Source organism: Caretta caretta, chromosome 1 (genome assembly GCF_965140235.1).
Source record: "Caretta caretta isolate rCarCar2 chromosome 1, rCarCar1.hap1, whole genome shotgun sequence".
In the NCBI taxonomy this organism is placed as follows: Eukaryota; Metazoa; Chordata; order Testudines; family Cheloniidae; genus Caretta; species Caretta caretta.
The window spans coordinates 224,269,131-224,290,072 of NC_134206.1; the positions used below are offsets into that span (position 1 = coordinate 224,269,131).

At 41.1% G+C, this 20,942-nt stretch overlaps 1 protein-coding gene across 6 annotated transcripts in view; it reads right to left on the reverse strand.

Moving 5' to 3' along the window:
- The window catches only part of CCDC91 (coiled-coil domain containing 91), a 335,516-nt gene extending 314,870 nt beyond the window's left edge, over positions 1-20,646 (reverse strand). For 2 of the 6 annotated variants that reach the window (XM_075121017.1, XM_048824175.2), the window contains exon 1: positions 20,396-20,532. The gene's annotated coding sequence lies outside the window, so the exon portion shown is untranslated. Of the gene's footprint in view, positions 1-20,316; positions 20,362-20,395 lie in introns of those variants that run through there. The other 4 variants (XM_048824193.2, XM_048824157.2, XM_048824167.2 and 1 more) reach the window with 4 other exon arrangements.
- Between the last annotated feature and the right edge of the window lie 296 nt (positions 20,647-20,942).

Here is a 20,942-nt window from a genome sequence, read left to right on the forward strand (position 1 = left end):
CATGAGGCTTTGCAGAATCCACAAAACCATCTATAATTTTGTCTGGATAAAACCTCCAGAAACACAATACCAGTGTGTCACAAGTAGTCCTCATTCTTTTCGCTATTTTTAGTTTCTAATAGAAGATTACAAAATGAAAAGATAAAAAGACTTAGAAAACATTAAAAGGGAACACTGTCCATTTAATTTTCATTAATCATACAAGGCATTTTCATTTTTCAAATTTAAAAAGGGCAACTAAGTTGTATCTTTCAGCCTTAACTTTTATTTTAAACACCCAGTTATATATCTAAGGGAAAAGAGTTCACGACAGCTGGCAGTTCCTCAAGGAGACAATATTAAAAAAGGAATAATGCAAACTGCTCCAATGCAAACGCAAGACAGTAAGAATAATAAGAAACCAATATGGCCACCATCAGGAGCTTTTTAGTTACGTGAAAACCAGAAAGGAATCCTACAAAAAGTGAAGACATGGACAACTGTTAAGGAGGAGTACAAAAGAACAGCACAAGTATATAGGGACAAAAATCAGAAATTCTAAGGCACAAAATGAGTTACACCTTGCAAGTGACATAAAGGGAATAAGAAGAAGTTCTTTAAAGACATTCGGAGCAAGAAAAAAAAAGAAGAAAAATGTAGGTCCTCCATTTAGCAGGGAAGGAGAGCTAAAACTGACGACACCAAAAAAGCTGAGTTAATTAATGCCTATGTCACTTCAGTCTTCACCAAAAGGGTTAATGACAGATACTCAACACAATTAGTATGGACAAATGGGAAAAGGAATGCAAGCCAAAAAAGGAAAGAATGGGTTAAAGAATATTTAGGTAAATTAAATGTATTCAAGACAACAGGGCCTGATGAAATTCATCCTAGGGTACTTAAAGAGCTAGCTGAAGCAATCTCAGAACAATTAGTAATTATCTGAGAACACCTGGAGGACAGGAGAGGTCCCAGAAGACTGGAGAAGGACAATCATAGTACCTATCTTTAAAAAGGGAAACAAAACAGACCTGGGAAATTATAGACCAATCAGCCTAACTTCAATACATGGAAAGATACATGAGAAAATTACTAAACAATCAATTTGTAAGCACCTGGAGGAAAATACAGTTATAACGCATAGTCAGCATGAATTTGTCAAGAATAGGTCATGCCAAACCAACTTAATTTCCTTCTTTGATAGGATTACTGACCTTGTGGATGTGGGGGAAAGTAGTAGATGTGATATACCTTGGTTTTAGTAAGGCTTTTGACACAGTTCTGCATGACACTTTCATAAGCAAACAAGGGAAGCGTGGTCTAGATGAAATTATTATAAGGTGAGTGCACAACTAGTTGAAGGACCATCCTCAAACAGTAGTTATCAATAGTTTGCTGTCAAATTGGGAGGATATATCTAAAGGGGCCCCGCAGGATTAATTCTCGGTCTGATACTATTCAATATTTTCATTAATGAGATCGGTAATGGAGTAGAGACTATGCTTTTAAAATTTTCAGATGACACCAAGCTGAGAGGGGTCACAAGCACTTGGGAGGACAGGTTTAAAATTCAAAATGACAATGACAAATTAGAGAATTGGTGTGAATTCAACAAGATGAAATTCAGTAAAGGACAGGATACTGGGCTTGATGGACCTTTGGTCTGACCCATGTGGCAAACTGCCAGCACTACTTTGATGGGTCTCGCGCTTTCTCTTCTTGGGGAAGGGTTCAGGGCACCATTTCTCGAACCTGAACTGGGGTGTTAACTGCCCCGCTAGTGTCCTAGAGGAGGGGAGTGGAGAGGGAGGGACCCAGGCCCGCCCTCTACTCCGGGTCCCAGGTCAGGGGCCCTAGGGATAGCGGTAAACCGCTTGAACTAGCAGTTCCTTCCCCTGCCCTTCAGCTTGCGGGGCTTCCTGCCCTCCCTCTGCACAAACCAGGTGTCCCTTTACCTAGGGACTTGGTCTTCTTAGCCCAGCACAGCACTTCTCCAAACTCTCCTCTACTTCCCTCTAAATTGCTCTGTACTCCAACACCAGTCCACTCTGCTTCAACTCCTTCTCTGGTCTGATTGAAGCGGGTGGGGGCAGGGGGGTTATCAGGTGACTGGCTTCAAGTGCTCTAATTGGCTTCAGGTGCTTTAATTAATCTACAGGGGAGAAGGCTCCCTTCTAACACTCTCCTGCTGCCCTCTGGCCATGCTGTATCACACCCAATATGGCCGTTCTTATGAACATGAGTCATCAGTGTGATGTAGCTGCAAAGGAAGGCTAATATGACTCTGGGGTTAACAACAGGAGTGTTGTATGTAAGACAGGAGATAGTTGTCCTGCTCTTCTCGGTACTGGTGTGATGGTGTATGATTGAAATATGACCATTTATAGCAATGATACTGCACTGATAGACAATTGCAACAAATCTTGTATAAAGTATGTAATGTAAGGTGTCAATGGAAAAGTTTTGATTTGCTAAATAAGATTATTTATTGTCCTGTTTATATGCATGCATCATTTTTGTGTCTGAAGTTATAAATATTCATTGGCTATATACCTGTATCATCACTGTGTTTGTTCCTTGGATAACAGCCACAAGGTAGTTTATATCCAGTCTAGCCACACATTGTGAAAGGACTTTTCGAGCTTGAGAAGTCATTTCCCCCAGATATCTCTTCCTGCTGATGCCTCAGCCTGCAAGGGGACAATGGCTACCCCACCCCCCAGAGGCATCAAGACATGTAAGGACATGTGATATGCTCATGTGACTCTGGACTCCATCTTGTGCTTCTAACTTTTCACAGACTTGGCTGTGAGGTTTGTTTGAAATAAAAAATGTCCAAACACATGGCAAAGGGCATAAAAGACCCCTGGAATAACTACATTTTGCCTCTTTCCTCCTCCGATTCTCTGGACTGTAGATTTACACCTGTAAGGAGCATACTGGACTAAAGACTTTCCAATCTTTTGGAAGTTACAAAAGACTTTACAAGCCAGAAGTCTCTATAACATCACTGCTAAAAACCTGATATAAGAACATTGCCATTATTGTATATATATGATCTATTAGCCATTTTTAACTCTTTTTATTAATAAACCTTTAGATTTTAGTTACTAAAGGACTGGCAGCAGCATGATTATTGGGTAAGGTCTGAGTTATACATTGACCTGGCTAAATGGCAGATCTCTTGAGATTAGAAGGACCTTATATTTGATTAAACTGGTTGTCAGTAACCACTCATCATAGAGTCCAGTGTCTGGGTGCTGAGATAAGGGCTGAGATGCCTAAGGAGACTGCTTTTCCGACTTCTTGTTAACCAGTTTGGTGAAACTGAAGTTTACTTTTGTTACTGGCTTGGTATAATCTTAGAATATCAGGGTTGGAAGGGACCTCAGGAGGTCATCTAGTCCAACCCCCTGCTCAAAGCAGGACTAATCCCCCATAGTTGCCCCAGATCCCTAAATGGCCCCCCCAAGGACTGAACTCACAACCCTGTGTTTAGCAGGTCAATGCTCAAACCACTGAGCTATCCCTCCCCGCCCGCTCCCCCCAGGTTATTCTATTCTTACGACAGAATAACCACCAGTGAGTCTGCCTTATTTCTCAGCAGTTTGTCCTGAATCTAGCATTCTCAGCTGTGACCCACTGAGGCACAAGGACAACTGGTGAGGCCCCAACTGGAGTACTGTGTCCAATTCTGGTCACCACAATTTTGGAAAGATGTGAACAAATGGGACAGAGTCCAGAGCAGAGCAACAAAAGTGATAAAAAAAAATTAGAAAACTTGACCTTTAAAGAAAGATTAAAAAAAAAAACAGGTCCTGTTTAATTTTGAGTAAAGAATACAGAGAGAACTAATAAGTCTTCCAATATGTTAAGGGTTGTTATAAAAAGGATGGTGATTAATTGTTCTCCATGTCCACTGAAGGTAGGACAAGAAGTAATTGGGCTTACTCTGCAGTAAAGAAGATTTAGGTTAGATATCAGGAAAATTTTTCTAACTATAAGGGTAGTTAAGCTCTGGCTTTAAAGGCAGGATGTGGAGTCCCCATCATTGGAAGCTTTTAAAAACCAAGGTGGACAAATACCTGCCAGGGATGTTTACTTAGTCCTGTCACAGCACAGCAGGCTGGACTTGATGACTTCTTGAAGCCCATCCAGCACTACATTTCTATGATTCCATATTTACAAGAGTTTACTAGTTTACTGAAAAAAAATTCTCAGAAAGTCCTCTCCCTTCCCCTTCCTGAATTATAACCTTCAATTGTTCTCGTTCTAACAGAAGTCCAATCTAGCAAAGGGAATTCATACAGGCACACTGTAACCACCACACACAATCTATCTTCAGAATAGGGGGCTTAGATCGTAAACTCTTTGGGGCAGAAAGAAAAGGAGTACTTGTGGCACCTTAGAGACTAACCAATGCTCAAATAAATTGGTTAGTCTCTAAGGTGCCACAAGTACTCCTTTTCTTTTTGCGAATACAGACTAACACGGCTGTTACTCTGAAACCTGTCTTTGGGGCAGATATTTCTGTATTATCAAGTAGCATGCTCAAATATGGTGGTAGACCAGTAAATAAATCTAATGTAATACTTAATAAAATAACTTAATTATTAACATTAAGAACTTTATATTTTGCCAAAAAAGGAGTTGTGCAGATGGTGAAAGATGCTTGACTGACAGCCCTGAAGACTGAAGTTCTTCTTGTATCCACAGAACCGGTGCAGAGTGGGAAGTGGCAGGACTAGCTTCCTCACACTATTTCAGTGTTGACCTGGAAGGACCACTTTCACTTGCCATGCCATTGAACCCCTGGCTTACCTTTTGTGAATGTCAGCACAAATGACAATTATAGTAGTGATATCTGTGATACTATCATCTCACCATCAACTCATTTTACATGAGAGTTTGGTCACTTACAAACTGAGCTGAATTCAGGTCAGTGACTTTGAAGTGAAAGATTTTGTATCTACATAACCTAAGTCCCCTCCTTAAAAAATTTCACTAAAAATGTTTGCGATGAAAAGATTACAAACACTACCACTGCTAATTAGAAAAGGTTAGCCAGAGATACCATATAAAAAACAGATGGTAAGAAGCCAACAGGTCTCCATTCTTTGGCATCATTTTTATTTCATTGTCCTAACTATATTTCAACTATTTACGATTTCTCAGTATTTTTTGCCTTAAAAACAGGAACCATCACAACTTTGATAAGTAGACTCAGAGATGTCATTATGTCAAGTACTTCTCTCTGCACAAATTATAGTTCTTAATTTTCTCTAGCAATGAAGCAGAGTTTCTTCTTCCTCTATAGCAAAGCTACTCTTTTGCGACCAATATATTCACAGTACTGACACAAGTTTCTATTATGGCAGAGCTCAAATCCTTCCCACAATATCAATACTGCATGGACCATAAGCACAAATCTAATGGGAGAAGGGACAAAAACTTTTTCAACGAGATCTATGGACAACTGAAAATCAAATGTAATCCTGGCACTCCAAAATGGACAATCTCTACCATGGAAGAAAAAAAATCTACATGAAGATGCATGCCACATTTGAATTGTAGACAGGTCTAACCAAATCAGGAAAACCAGTTAGAAAAACAACCTTAGAATCTGTTTCTCTCTTGTACCTGTAGTGTGGACTAGTCTACAGAGCTCCAAGCAAGAAAGCAAACACAGACAACAACACTGAATTATCCACCGTGTTCCTTGAAAAACTTAAAATTTCTTTTATTATATGAAGGTTTGAGGGTTTTTTCGGGTAACCCCCATTTATAAACAAGCTTTTTGGAAAATAATCAAGACCTGAAGCTCTCAAAATTTTCTGAGGCAGAAAATTCCTTTTATATTAAAAAAATCAAAACTGTATTTACATTCATACCAGGAATAATCCATGCACTTCGTGGACTCCTCCTCTTAAAGAGAATCTTCACTAAAGCCATACCTACACTTTGAAGGCTTTGACAGCATAGCTAGATTGCACAGGCAAAGGATTCCTAGTGCAAAAAAAGATTATACTGGAAAAACTTGGCTTTTGCTAGGATAGCTTACAATAGCTTACTCTAGCCCCCCCAAACAAAATAAACTAGACCAACAAATGTGCAATTTTGCCAGTATAACTGCAGCTACTCTATGGGCTTTCGCCAGCACAGCTATACTAGTCACAAATCAACTTCATCACACCCCTGACCGACATAATTATGCGAGCAAAACTTGGTAGTACAGATCCGGTCTACCCTTTTGGGACCATACACTATGCCTTGAAAAACATTTGAACTAAATGCCACACCAGATTCTAATATCCAGGATAAAATGCATCTGTTTAAGCTTTATACTCTGGGCCAGTTCTGTTGTATTTAATTCTACAATGTTATCCTAATGATCCAGCTGTTTTAAGACACGGTCAAAAACGTGTGCAACATCCTTTATAACCCAGTACGATTCTTCACTTCTATGTGTTGTTTGTCATATTATATACACCATATTTTATTAAGCAGACCTCATCCTTCCACACAATCCTGGAACAACTTACCATTTCTTAATTTTTCAGGAGGTAACAGGACTCTCTTTTTGTGCAGTTGTTTTCATTTTAGAACATCAATTAGTTAAGTTATTATTCAAAAACTTCAGAGAGCTATTCCTTTATATATTTACACCTTTTATAACAATGTTCTTACAGTTTTTGATACTGAAAAAAATTGTTTTTAATTTCAATCAAATAAAAACACTTAATATTTTAAATCTAAAAAATACAACATTTAGAAAATATATTTACATGGCACATGAAGGCTTATGAGCCTGATCACTCTTTTACAGAAAAAAATTACTATAGTATTCAAGAGGACCTGCCCATACATAGAAACTGCAAGTTCATACCCAGGTGACTTCTCACTCCTCCCCACTTTGTGAAATGTAAACCAAGGCCTGAATCCTACACAAACTTGTATTTATGTTTCACTTTACCACCATGAGCTGTTCACTGGCTTCAATGAGACCACTTATGACAGTAAGTTTAAACAAATGCAGACATGTTTACAGGATCCACATTTAAGAGCATCTGATTACAGTCAACAATACCTTTGACAATAACAGTGTGGATTTGTCTGTTTTGTTTTAAATATAAGGATTCATCTATTTTATTTTGATTGAGTGTTGCTTTTTTGTTTTAATAGTTCATATTTGGCATATTTATAAAATTTGATAATTTTACTATAGTGACATTGAATCAAACAACAGAGGTAATTGCATTCACATTTTATCCAACTGTTCTTCTACATAATATGATTAATCATTCAACAGTGACTGCTTCCGATTCTGAGACCACCAACTAAAATCTTAAGATTAGCTTTCATTTCCATGCTGGTAATAACAGCACGATAGGAAACAAAAAAAATCCCTAAGGACCATATGTGCTATAACGCTGGTGCAAGAATTGGACTCCTACTGAGCAGGAAGTCTCTGTAACAAAAGCATTAGTCCTAATGCAACAAATGAAAAACTTATGTCTAAGGACTTATCTTCACTGCAATTGAGACCTCAAATTAGTACACTCAAATTATTCCACTTGAGCCTAGCTCAAGTGAGAGTGACCTCATTGTGAAACAACATTGGAGCGACCCAGAATGATTGGATTAGCAGCACAGAGTGATTGGATTAGCAGACAATGGGGATATGTAACTAAAGTTGGGTGAATTTTTTAGTGCAAATAGTTTTTTCGTGAAAAAAATGCAGATTCTGGGCAACCAAACAATTTGCAAATTCTGGTCAATTTTGGCAGATCATTTCCATCAAATAAAAAAAATTGAAAACATCAAAATGGTTCATTTTTAATTTTTTTTGTTTTGGAAAGAAGTTTCATTTTGGAATTCCTTTACTTTTATTTAAAAAGAAAAAAAAACATTTAACCACCAAAAGCATTTTGTTCGACCCTAAACAAATTTTTCAGCTTTTGTTTCAATGAGAAATCTGAAAAGTTTCTGTTTTGGTTCGATCTTAAACTGAATGTTTTGATTTTTCAGTTAGGCCACCAAACTGAAAAACCAGTTAATTACTGAGCTCTAGTCACAACTTAAGTTACTATATCCCCACTGCATTATTAGCTACAGCATCAGCCGCACTACATATCCCCCTACCTAGTTCAAGCTTACAATGCCACTTAATTTGACCTAGCAATGTGCATGGGAACAGGAGTCGGGTTAGGAGCAAAGCTCAAGTTTATAGCTTGAGTTAACAATGCAATGATGACAAGCCTCAAGAGTGAACAGCAGTACATGTCAGTATATGAGTAACACAGTACTGTGTAAAAGGCAGGATCAAAACTTCTTAAAAGCTATTTAACTACAAACAAACTTGAAAATTTATAAACCCTGTGTGTGTTATTTCAAAAAACGTATAGTGTTGAGTTAATGAGATCACAAAGCAAAATGAAATATCCTAACTGTCTGAAGGTTTGATTGCATTACTTTCCATACATTTATCTATACATGAAGGCATAGAGGAGGACAGAAAATTTAAGTATTCTCCTTTTACCTACTTTACTGAGTGAACAGCTTGTTACAACTTGGCTATTACATACTAGAAATGCTGAATAAATGCTTTCTGGAATACATTGTTTTCTCAGAGTACAAAGTCAATGGTATCAAATACAAAAAATTGGACATATAACCAAGATGACTCGATTTCAAAGGGACTTGGGCATTTTAAAGGGCCAGACCAGTAAATGCCATTTAATGGTGACAAAAACTAAGCTTAGCCAGTATAGAAAGCAACAGACAGAAGAAACTTCCATGGACCCCTAACTCCCCTCCTCTTCCCTCCCCCCAAAAAGGGGGTTTGGTCCAGAACCTACAAATACTTATGGACTTGCTTAACTGAAAGCAAAGGGGTTACTTGGTTACACTTCACCATGCTCGTAAGTGTTTTTGGGGGCTTAATGTGGAATAGTTGTTGAAGCTATAAACTCAACAGCGCTATCTTCAGTCCTGGTGACCTAATAATCATTACTATTCCAGTAGTATCCACCTTGAATTAAGTGCCATCCACACAATCTAACCTGTAAAGTTCATAATCTAAGAAAAGAAGCAATATACAAAAGGGTGAAAGAGAGGAATAAAACATACAATCACATATACTTTTTAAAAAATAAAGAAAATAAATAATCTTTAAGAGACTCTGACCCTAGCCAAAATTAGTTGGGTAACGTCCTGTAGGCATCATGACAAAAGTGGGTCATGAGAGATGTAATGCATCAGTGTAAAACACACTATTTTAAACTTTGGATAAATATGTTCAAACAGATGTTCCCTATTGCAATGAGGTAGAGGTCCAGCTTCCCAAAATGAACACACCCAACACATTAAGAGAAGTCCCCACATAAATCCACAGCAGCCTAATGGAAGCACAGGCAATGGTCCCAGTAAAAGGTCACAGCTCTCAAAAAATAGTATTTTTCTGACCTGCTGCTTTTCCTAAGAGTTCGCTTTTAGGGCATCCTTTCCCACCTCAATATACACACATACTTTGTTTCCAGAGAAGAGAATAAAGCTGTTAATATTGTTGCCTTTGTCTAAACTGCGATCTACGGACCACTAAGGGTCTGCCGTTTGCTGGCTGATCACATGATGCTGGCTCTTCTCCATTTCTACTGGGGCTACTGTTGTATAAAAGGAAAAGAGGAAACAGAAGCCACCATAGCAGCCATTGCCACCTGTGGAACTGGAAATACCAGCTAGCAATAAAAAAATATCCATGGGGAAAAGAAACAAGGCAACCAGGCATGGTCACAGAAGGTGAGAAACAGAGAAGTACATGCAGAGGGAGAAGTCCAGGTGGCTTCTAGGAATGGGCAGGGGAGAAGAGGAAAGAGGAAACAGATTTTGGGACAGAAAGAAACAAAATTAAGAGCAAGAGTAGACAATGTGATTAATTCTCTCATAAAGGACAACACAATATTGCACTAAAGACACCTAAAAATAATTTCCTAATATTACTTTCATGTATAAGCAGCTGATATATTTGCCACAGGGACTTTATGGAATTCCAATTCAGAAAGGTAGTGTTCTTGGCGACAAGTTCTCTACTAAGATGTGGGCTGCAACAAGGATGAGTGGTCTTATATTTGACTACACCTGAAAGTCTGAATGGATTAGCCCTAAAATCACACTACATTATTAGTAATTTAAGGGTCATCAAGCCACATATCTGTATAAAAGAAAAGGAGTACTTGTGGCACCTTAGAGACTAACCAATTTATTTGAGCATAAGCTTTCATGAGCTACAGCTCACTTCATCACATGCGTACTGTGGAAAATGTAGAAGATCTTTTTATACACACAAAGCATGAAAAAATGGGTGTTTATCACTACAAAAGGTTTTCTCTCCCCCCACGCCACTCTCCTGCTGGTAATAGCTTATCTAAAGTGACCACTCTCCTTACAATGTGTATGATAATCAAGGTGGGCCATTTCCAGCACAAATCCAGGGTTTAACAAGAATGTCTGCGGGAGGGAGGGGTAGGAAAAAACAAGGGGAAATAGGTTACCTTGCATAATGACTTAGCCACTCCCAGTCTCTATTCAAGCCTAAGTTAATTGTATCCAATTTGCAAATGGATTCCAATTCAGCAGTCTCTCGCTGGAGTCTGGATTTGAAGTTTTTCCAGCATACCTCTGAACAACATACTAATCCACAGAGACCTCCCTACCAACACTACAAAAAGAAGGGATTCTAGGTGGACTCCTCCTGAAGGTCGAGACAGCAGACTGGACTTCTACATAGAGTGCGTCCGCCGACGTGCACGGGCTGAAATTCTGGAAAAGCAGCATCACTTGCCCCATAACCTCAGCCGTGCGGAACACAATGCCATCCACAGCCTCAGAAACAACTCTGACATCATAATCAAAAAGGCTGACAAAGGAGGTGCTGTCGTCATCATGACTAGGTCGGAATACGAACAAGAGGCTGCTCGGCAGCTCTCCAACACCACTTTCTACAAGCCATTACCCTCTGATCCCACAGAGTTACCAAAAGAAACTACAGCATTTGCTCAAGAAACTCCCTGAAAAAGCACAAGATCAAATCCGCACAGACACACCCCTGGAACCCCGACCTGGGATATTCTATCTACTACCCAAGATCCATAAACCTGGAAATCCTGGGCGCCCTATCATCTCAGGCATTGGCACCCTGACAGCAGGATTGTCTGGCTATGTAGACTCCCTCCTCAGGCCCCACCTGCACTCCCAGCTACCTTCGAGACACCACTGACTTCCTGAGGAAACTACAATCCATCGGTGATCTTCCTGATAACACCATCCTGGCCACTATGGATGTAGAAGCCCTCTACACCAACATTCCCACAAAGATGGACTACAAGCCGTCAAGAACACTATCCCCGATAATGTCACGGCTAACCTGGTGGCTGAACTTTGTGACTTTGTCCTTACCCATAACTATTTTACATTTGGGGACAATGTATACCTTCAAATCAGCGGCACTGCTATGGGTACCCGCATGGCCCCACAGTATGCCAACATTTTTATGGCTGATTTAGAACAACGCTTCCTCAGCTCTCGTCCCTTAAAGCCCCTACTCTACTTGCGCTATATTGATGACATCTTCATCATCTGGACCCATGGAAAAGAAGCCCTTGAGGAATTCCACCATGATTTCAACAATTTCCATCCCACCACCAACCTCAGCCTGGTCCAGTCCACACAAGAGATCCACTTCCTGGACACTACAGTGCTAATAAACAATGGTCACATAAATACCACCCTATACCGGAAACCTACTGACCGCTATTCCTACCTACATGCCTCCAGCTTTCACCCTGACCACACCACACGATCCATCGTCTACAGCCAAGCTCTGCGATACAACCGCATTTGCTCCAACCCCTCAGACAGAGACAAACACCTACAAGATCTCTATCAAGCATTCTTACAACTACAATACCCACCTGCGGAAGTGAAGAAACAGATTGATAGAGCCAGAAGAGTTCCCAGAAGTCACCTACTACAGGACAGGCCTAACAAAGAAAATAACAGAACGCCACTAGCCGTCACCTTCAGCCCCCAACTAAAACCCCTCCAACGCATTATTAAGGATCTACAACCTATCCTGAAGGATGACCCATCACTCCCACAAATCTTGGGAGACAGGCCAGTCCTTGCCTACAGACAGCCTCCGAACCTGAAGCAAATACTCACCAGCAACCACATAGCACACAACAGAACCACTAACCCAGGAACCTATCCTTGCAACAAAGCCCGTTGCCAACTGTACCCACATATCTATTCAGGGGACACCATCACAGGGCCTAATAACATCAACCACACTATCAGAGGCTCGTTCACCTGCACATCCACCAATGTGATTCATAGATTCATAGATATTTAGGCCAGAAGGGACCATTATGATCATCTAGTCTGACCTCCTGCACAATGCAGGCCACAGAATTTCACCCACCACTCCTAAAAAAGACCTCACATCTATATCTGTGCTATGCCATCATGTGCCAGCAATGCCCCTCTGCCATGTACATTGGTCAAACTGGACAGTCTCTACGTAAAAGACTAAATGGACACAAATCAGATGTCAAGAATTATAACATTCATAAACCAGTCGGAGAACACTTCAATCTCTCTGGTCACGTGATTACAGACATGAAAGTTGCGATATTACAACAAAAAAACTCCAAATCCAGACTCCAGCAAGAGACTGCTGAATTGGAATTCATTTGCAATTTGGATACAATTAACTTCGGTTACCTTGCATAATGACTTAGCCACTCCCAGTCTCTATTCAAGCCTATTTCCCCTTGTTTTTTCATACCATCCCCCCCCCCCCCAGACGTTCTTGTTAAACCCTGGATTTGTGCTGGAAATGGCCCACCTTGATTATCATACACATTATAAGAAGAGTGATCACTTTAGATAAGCTATTACCAGCAGGAGAGTGGGGTGGGGGGGGGGAGGTATTTTTTCATGCTTTATGTGTATAAAAAGATCTTCTACACTTTCCATAGTATGCATCCGACGAAGTGAGCTGTAGCTCACGAAAGCTTATGCTCAAATAAATTGGTTAGTCTCTAAGGTGCCACAAGTACTCCTTTTCTTTTTGCGAATACAGACTAACACAGCTGTTACTCTGAAACATATCTGTATAAAGTGACTTTTCCAAGGATAGGCTAAAACAGTGGCTCTCAACCTTTCCAGACTATTTTCAGGAGTCTGATTTGTCTTGTGTACCAGGTTTCACCACTTAAAAGCTACTTGCTTACAAAATGTGTCACTATTACTGAAAAATTGCTTACTTTCTCATTTTTACCATACCATACAATAAATCAATTGGAATATTAATATTGTACTTACATTTCAGTATGTAGTATATAGAGCAGTATAAACAAGCAGGGTGGATAAAATCAGTGATTTTTTTTATTTAAATCAGATTTTTTTTGATAAAATGCTTTGAGGAAAAAAACCTATCTAAAGATAGTTTTAATTAAGATACATTATAGCTCAAAGACATCTCATCATGGACTAGGGATTATACATTCTAATTCTATAGTATGAGATGATATATTCATGTAACGTTTAAGAAAAGTTTTGTAAATGAGTTCCAATAGTTCATGGATTAGGGACCCAATCTTATGGTTTCCAGAGGCTCCTGCGGAAAGATTAATTTAAATAATCTATATATACCCAATGGGACTCAGTGCTCAATCTAGAAGGTACCATCAGAGATGCTAAATTTTGCAGTTCTCAATCTGTGGATCTGTCTCCAGAGATAACATCCTTGTTAACAGCAAAAATGTTTTTAAATAAATAAAATATAGAGGTGAGAAATAACAGACCTCAACCCTATTGTCCCTCTGCAAATTTGTGTACACAGAGTCAATCCCTTACCTCTCTAAAAGTGCAAAGTTTCAAAAAGTTCAATGAATAGAACACTGTTGGGGGCAGAATAGATCTGGACAAGGAGAAGTCTGGAGATAAATGTGAGAACAGAGGGACAGGCAGTAGAAACAAAAGTGAAACTGTTTGAGCAGCATATTCCAGAAGTCTTGAGGTCTGAGCGTAGCCTTCATTGATTTGAGATCTACCATACCATTCTGTCACTAGATGAAGATGAAGACGACTGAGTTAGCTGCAGAAGCTAATATTTAAAGTTTCTCATGTTGACCTGGCTGACATCGATGATCGATTTTTTTTAATCTTTTGTTTAACTATTCTAATTAAACAGTTTTAACAAAAGCATGATTTAAAAAACTTGAACTTTTAAATTCAAAAATTATATGCTTGTTCTGTTATAATATTATATGTTTGCTGTTGAAGAAAAAAATCCAGAATACATAACGTTGTTGTTTTAGTTAAATAAAACAATTTAAATGTCTGTCTAGTGATGTTCTCCTCCTAATACAGCATGTCAAGAAAATCCTCCAAATATTAATGATTAACATGTTGAATTGGAGATAGTTCACCTCCCAATGACTTCATAAATATCTGCTTCAATTACCTTTGAAATGAAATAACCAAACAATCATTCATTTTCTGATATAGCTGTAAAACTAATCAGAAAAGTTTTCAAAATAAATCACTTTAAAATGTAGTGTGTACCTTCTAAATATGAAACCTACATCAATCTCTAAGTTGTGAAGAATATGTTTTATAGTTATAACAACCAACAAGAATGCACTTTTATGTAGAAATCCATGATTAAATCCAGTCTTCCTGACTAGTGATTTAAATCAATTTGATTTACATTAAATCCACCCTGTAAACAAGTAATCGTCTGTATGAAATAGTTTTAGTTTGTACTGACTTTGTTAGTGCTTTTTATGTAGCTTGTTGTAAAACCAGGCAAATATCTAGATGAGTTGGTAGTATCCCCAGGAAGACCCCGAGTACACCCAGGGGTATGTGTACTCCTGGTTGGGAACCAGTGGACTGAAAGGTCTCAAACCCTGTCTCCTTGTTCAGCACTAAACACATCATCAGCATTCTATAACAATAGTTTTAAAACCTCTGGATTTTATTTACAACCTCAAAGTCAGATTTTTAATCCTTCTAGACTGAGAAATCAAAGGTTGTGTAGTATCAGTGGAAAGTTAGTATTGCATGACTGCCATAAGGTTTTGGATTTTAGATTCCCAATTGTCACAATAACGTGGGTATGCTTGAAGATACCTCAGATTAAAACAAAAAAGATTTTCATACTTAAAAAAAAAAAATCACATATGACCTGAAAATGGAGATCTACAATGTGTTTTCTGTTAGCTGTATTTGTACTGTCAAGAAATTAACAGCTATTAGCCACTTTTTCCAGGCTGTCTCCCTCAATAGAGACAACTGAATCATCCGGGGGAAAGAAAGCATGTTATCCTTCCTGTGCCGATTTTCCTCATATGTTTTAATCACTTTCATAGACTAAGAACAAAAATATTCTCTTAAGCGTGGCTTGACTTTTTTCCTGAGGTAATGTCAGCCTGACTTTTAGAATTAAGTTGCTACTTATATCACGTAGCATATATACTGCCATTATGAGGATTTGAAAGCCCATCTCAAAAAAAATAAATAGTAATCTAAATAATACTTCTCACTTCTATATACCACTTTCTCCCAAAGACATTTATTAATATTAGGGCTCATCAGTTCCATAAGTCATTGTTATTAACCCTGTTTCCATGGCTTAAAAAAATTACTAAATGACACCTACTAGCCTGAGGCCAATATGAAAGATTACTCTCAGACCTACAGGCAAGGTCCTGGTAAGCAGCTCCCACACCCAGCTGAGGGGAAAGTGCAGAGTGCTAGAAATTCTACCAGGGGGCTTTCCCTAAACATTGCTTAGGAACATCATCTGTTTAATAAGCTTCTAGCAAGTAGGCATAATAAATTATGAAGTCAAAATTCAAAATGCCCACTCTGGTTGCTGAAAGGGAAACTTACAGATATTTAAATCAGCTTCTCTGAAGATACCATTCCAATAAGATTCACACTCCTAAATCTTAATTCCCTAGGCTGAGACAAGCAGAAAGCCTCAAGATCTTAACAACTTTTGGTCCATAAGACAAGCAGTAGCAGGATGGAATCTAAGCCAGCCCCCAACTTCTGACGGCTCTCCTGCCCACGCAACTCTCCGAATTTAACCTTTTCTCTTCCAAGTCAGTTTCTTAATGAGCTGGAGGCACAGTCTCCCTAAATAAACCACTAAATTAAAACAAAACATTTGGGGGAGGGGGGGACAACAAAAAAACCTACTGCTTAAAATTAAAAAAACGTAATTTTCTAGAGCAATTACTCCCAAACTCTGAGGGGAGTGGGCAGGTGAATATGAAGCCTATTGGAATGATATCTTAAGAGAAGATAAAAATAGCATCCCCCCAAGATTCTCAATTCTGGGAAACAGGTGCGTGGCTCAAGTGATGTCCAAGAGAAAAACCAAATGAAAATAAAACTCTGACAGGCAGAAACAATAGGGCCAATGCCAATAAGATTTTCTGTATTTATTTTGCAAACACAGTGAGGGAGAAGATACTTCCTTCGCAATTCCAGATGTTATGCAGGATGCCTGAAAGATGCGAACAAATACAAAACATTCATAAATTTTGCTATTCTAAAAGAAATAAATGTATGAAAGTGGATTAAACTCATTCACGCTATAAAATGGAGATCACGCACCAGAAATAAGACCCTTCAAGTAAGAAACGAGTCCAAAAGGAGTTTCATCAACACCACATTAATACTCAATGATGGAAGGAGCTTTTTAATATAGGCATTTGAAAAAGGATCAAGCCCTGAATGAATCTGACAATAAAGATCTACAGAAACACTTATCTACTAGTGCACAATAGGCTGATATAGCTGTCAAATAAATTTGGATAGACTCAGTTGAAGAATGTGACAAGAAATATTTATGCAATACAAGTTTGGAAGTTAATGGGGGTTGGTCTGCACCACACCACAAACTTTTTCCAGTTGCTGTTTTAAGTCCTTCTGGCAGATGACTTTCACAAAGGCAGTAAGAATCAGCCAACTCCTCAGAGACATCAAACTTAGATGTCTTAGCAGCTTCTGTAAAAATTGGGAGAATGCTGAATCCTGCCCGGAAGGTTGTTATCCAGTTGCTTTTCTGCCTTGGTATACATTTAGCATCAGAGGAATCCTCTGGCACTTATGACTCCATCTAGTTATATTTTTCCTCCTGAACCTCAACTTACACCACACAAGCATCTGAAATTGTCTACTCAATGGAAGGACCTGAAACATCACAAAGGCTTCATCAAGTTCTAGCAGTCATTGTGCCGGAATCCCAACATAAGAGGCACGAAGGGGCTGGCATCAAAGCCGGAGCTTTATGTGCCAAGGAGGAAACTCCACAGGAGCAGGTATCAACTTTCATATAAAAAGGATTCAAACTGCTCTGAGAGCTCCAGACAAGTGAAGGACAAGAGGAATGCCTCAAAGCTGTTATTCGAAAAATGTCAGCCTTGTAGCATATAGTAATATCATGAATCACTGTTTTATCCCCCAAGGTGGGAATACACATCAGCAGTAACTCCAGAAGCAGAGCTGACTGGATTACAGGAATATGACTGCAGTGTGTCAGAAGAAAGTAGTGGTTTCTCTCTCAACACCCCCTACCTCAATCTCTTGTGTCAAGGATCCACCTCATCAGGTACATGAGAACTCAGCATCAAAGATTTCAACATTGAGACCTGAAGTCTCAAAGTTCTGGCATATACTGTCCTGGTCTACACTATGGGGGGATCAATCTAAGTTACGCAACTTCAGCTACTTGAATAACGTAGCTGAAGTCAACGTACTTAGGTCAATGTACTTAAACTGACTTATCATGGTGTCTTCACCGCGGTGAGTCAACTGCTGCCACTCCTCTGTCGACTCCGCCTGCACCACTCGCAGCGCTAGAGTACAGGAGTCGACGGGAGAGCGCTCGGGGGTCGATTTATCGCATCTAGAGTAGACACAATAAATCTATCCCCGCTGGATCGATCTCTGCCCACCGATCCAGCGGGTAGTGAAGACATACCCTTATCAGAGTGGCAGCACAGGGCTTTTTGTTGGTGAACCTACTTTCAAGGACATATCAGGAGGAAGCTAGGTTTGTGTTGATGCAGATGGTACAAACACACTGTACTCAGCAGCTTCCCTTTTGAAGCAGTCTAGGATGACTTTGTGCCAGACTTTGGGGCGTTTCCCTAGGATGCCTTGAAAAGAAGATGTTCTCCATGTTTCCTCATTACCAAAGTGGCAAATGCTTGCACACTGGACACCTCTGTACTTGCTTGTTAAACTGTAAATGCAGCACAGCAGACATACTCATTCACTACTGATCTGGTTCTACCATTCAGATAGCCTTTGAAGCCCCTAAAGTGTCTCAACAGTCATCTTTCTGCCTTAATAGTTGAGGAAACTGAGTAAAAACAATACAAACAAATACCAAAACCACTTGCGCCAACTGGTGCTTAAGTATTTACCCATAAGCACTGATGTGATAAAGCCAACCATGGAAACATCAACAATACAGACACCTGAGTGCAAAACATCTTGGAAAAACTTGGCATCAAAATACTCTGAACTAACCATGGAGACAGGCAACAAAGTGCTCAAAAACAGGCACTGAAGCACAAAGACAAGAACTGAAGTGCTGAAAACTGGTCATAGAAGCACTGAAATATGGGTGCCGACCAAAACCACACTGAAGCATTGAGGCAAACTACCAAACAATATATTTCTAATCTGGACTGGACTGGACAACAGAGACATTGGAAAGAATACCCACAAGGCAAGCAAAGTAGTCCAGAGAGAAGAGCCATGACTGAAGACAGAGTCAAAAAGAAGTGAGAGGGAAGTTCCAAGGGCAGTAGTTAAGGTCAGATATTGATATGTAAATGTAAGTAAAGGACTGGAAAATTCTGCCTTTAGAGACCAAAAATCATTACCAGTCTGCTGAGAGTCACTTCACTAGGAAGCCAACACTCAGAAGTGAAAATACTGGTTGGCTGAAGCATTACCGAATTGACTTCATCTTCCGCAACCAGAACCTCCTGATTATTCTGCCACTCCCATAGGCCCCGTTTGCCACTACTTGCAAGCTTTAGGGAAGGTTTCTGCTACTGGTAGCAGTGCTAACTAGCAACAAAGTGAAATTGACATGATCATTGGCAGTTTCACAGCTATCCTGAACAGGAGCAAAACTGACCAGGATCTTGATAGCCTCACTTTGCTACTATGGACTGGGGTATTATAAACATCCGTCAGCAGACACGTTGGCGAGTAACGGTTCTCTATCTTAAGTTCTAAAAATCTACTTCTTCAACAAAGTCTTCATAAATTGATGGCTTTAGCACCTACCATCCTACCCACCATGTGGTAGGGAAGTTCCCTATTTGCCATAGTAGATTTGTCACTCATTTTAGCCCCACCCATTCCACCAATAGGGAAATTGATGCCTCAAGGCCACCATCACCTTCTGCACCAAAATAATATTTCAAGGAAACAGACAAACTGCCAGCTATCAGTATTCTGAGTAGGGAAGAAGGGCCCATTACCACAGTATCTGAGCACCTCGCAGCCTTTAGTGTGCATCCTCACAACACCTCTGTGAAGTACATACAATTATCCACGCTTTACAGAGAGGGAACACAGACACAGAAAGACAAAGGGAGTCATACCAGGTCACGCAGGGAAGTCTGTGGCAGAGCAGGAAATTAAACCCAGGTCTCCAGACTCCCAGGCTACCACTGTAACCACTCGACCACACTGAGGAATATTAATTTTAAGGCACAGGGGGATGAAGGATTTTGCAGTTGCAGTGAAATACTGTCAACCTCACTGGGTAACCTCCCTTCCTCCATGTGGTCTGTGAGAACCAGGGGCATACCTGCCCTGGCGTGGGGTCCTTGGCAGCACTAGTAGGCGGGGGCACAGCACCCTGTTGCAGAAATGGACAGGAACAGGAGACCAGCCCTCCTAAAGCCATCACCTGCAACAGCAGCTAGGCTCGTGCCCTGCAGGTGCCTCCCCAACCCCTACCCCAGCTGTGGGAGAGGGAGGGGGCCAGTGAGCTGGGGTACCTCACACCCCCTTCAGGCTCAGCCAGGCTGCTCAGGGAGCTGTTGAGCTCCCCCACTGAAGCGCCTGGCAAACTGAACTCGGCAGAGCCAACCCAAGGGGCGAACAGGTTCCCAGCCAAGAGGCAGGGACTGGCCTCACCCGCCTGCCTGCCTAAGAAACTACCCTCCCCCCACACCTTCGGAGCCGCTGAAACCGCTGGTATTTAGAACGTTCCGAACGTTCTATTACCTGTCGCCGAAGGTGATTCACTCCAAATGCCCTCCCCCACCCCCGCTTCCCCTCTCCTGGGCCGGGCATACGTGTCTACCTGCGTGCGTACGTACGTACGTCACTACTCAGTACAGCTGCCCCAGGTGACGCAACTGCTGCGGTGGCCACCTTCCCGGGAAACGCCACCCTTCCCTCTCACGCGGGCGACCCGCTCTCACCCTTAGGCACGCGCACGGAGAGCAGCCTCTCACCCGGATGTGGCTTTCACGTTGCTCCGCCTCCTGCCGGTCACGTGGCGTTGGGAGCCAGGCTCGGGGGTCCCGCGCGCGCGTTCGGAGCCGGTTGGAGCTGGCGGGCCCAGGGAAGCGGCGGGCAGTACCTGGAGAGCGCGCGGATAGCCCCTCCCCCCCCCGTTTCCCCAGGCGCCGCCGCCGCCTGCTAATGACGGGCAGCCGCTGCCTGCGGGGCCCGCGAAGGCGGGGTTGAGTCGACGCCTCGGCGCCTCCGAGGGGGCTGCCCACGAGGTCGGTGGGATGCGGGCGCTGGGGTGGGGCTCGCGCCACTTGTGTCACCTGGGTCCCCCCCCCGCCCCCCGCAGCCGTGGTAGCGCGAGACACGCCGCCTCCCTGCTGGGCAGCGCGCTG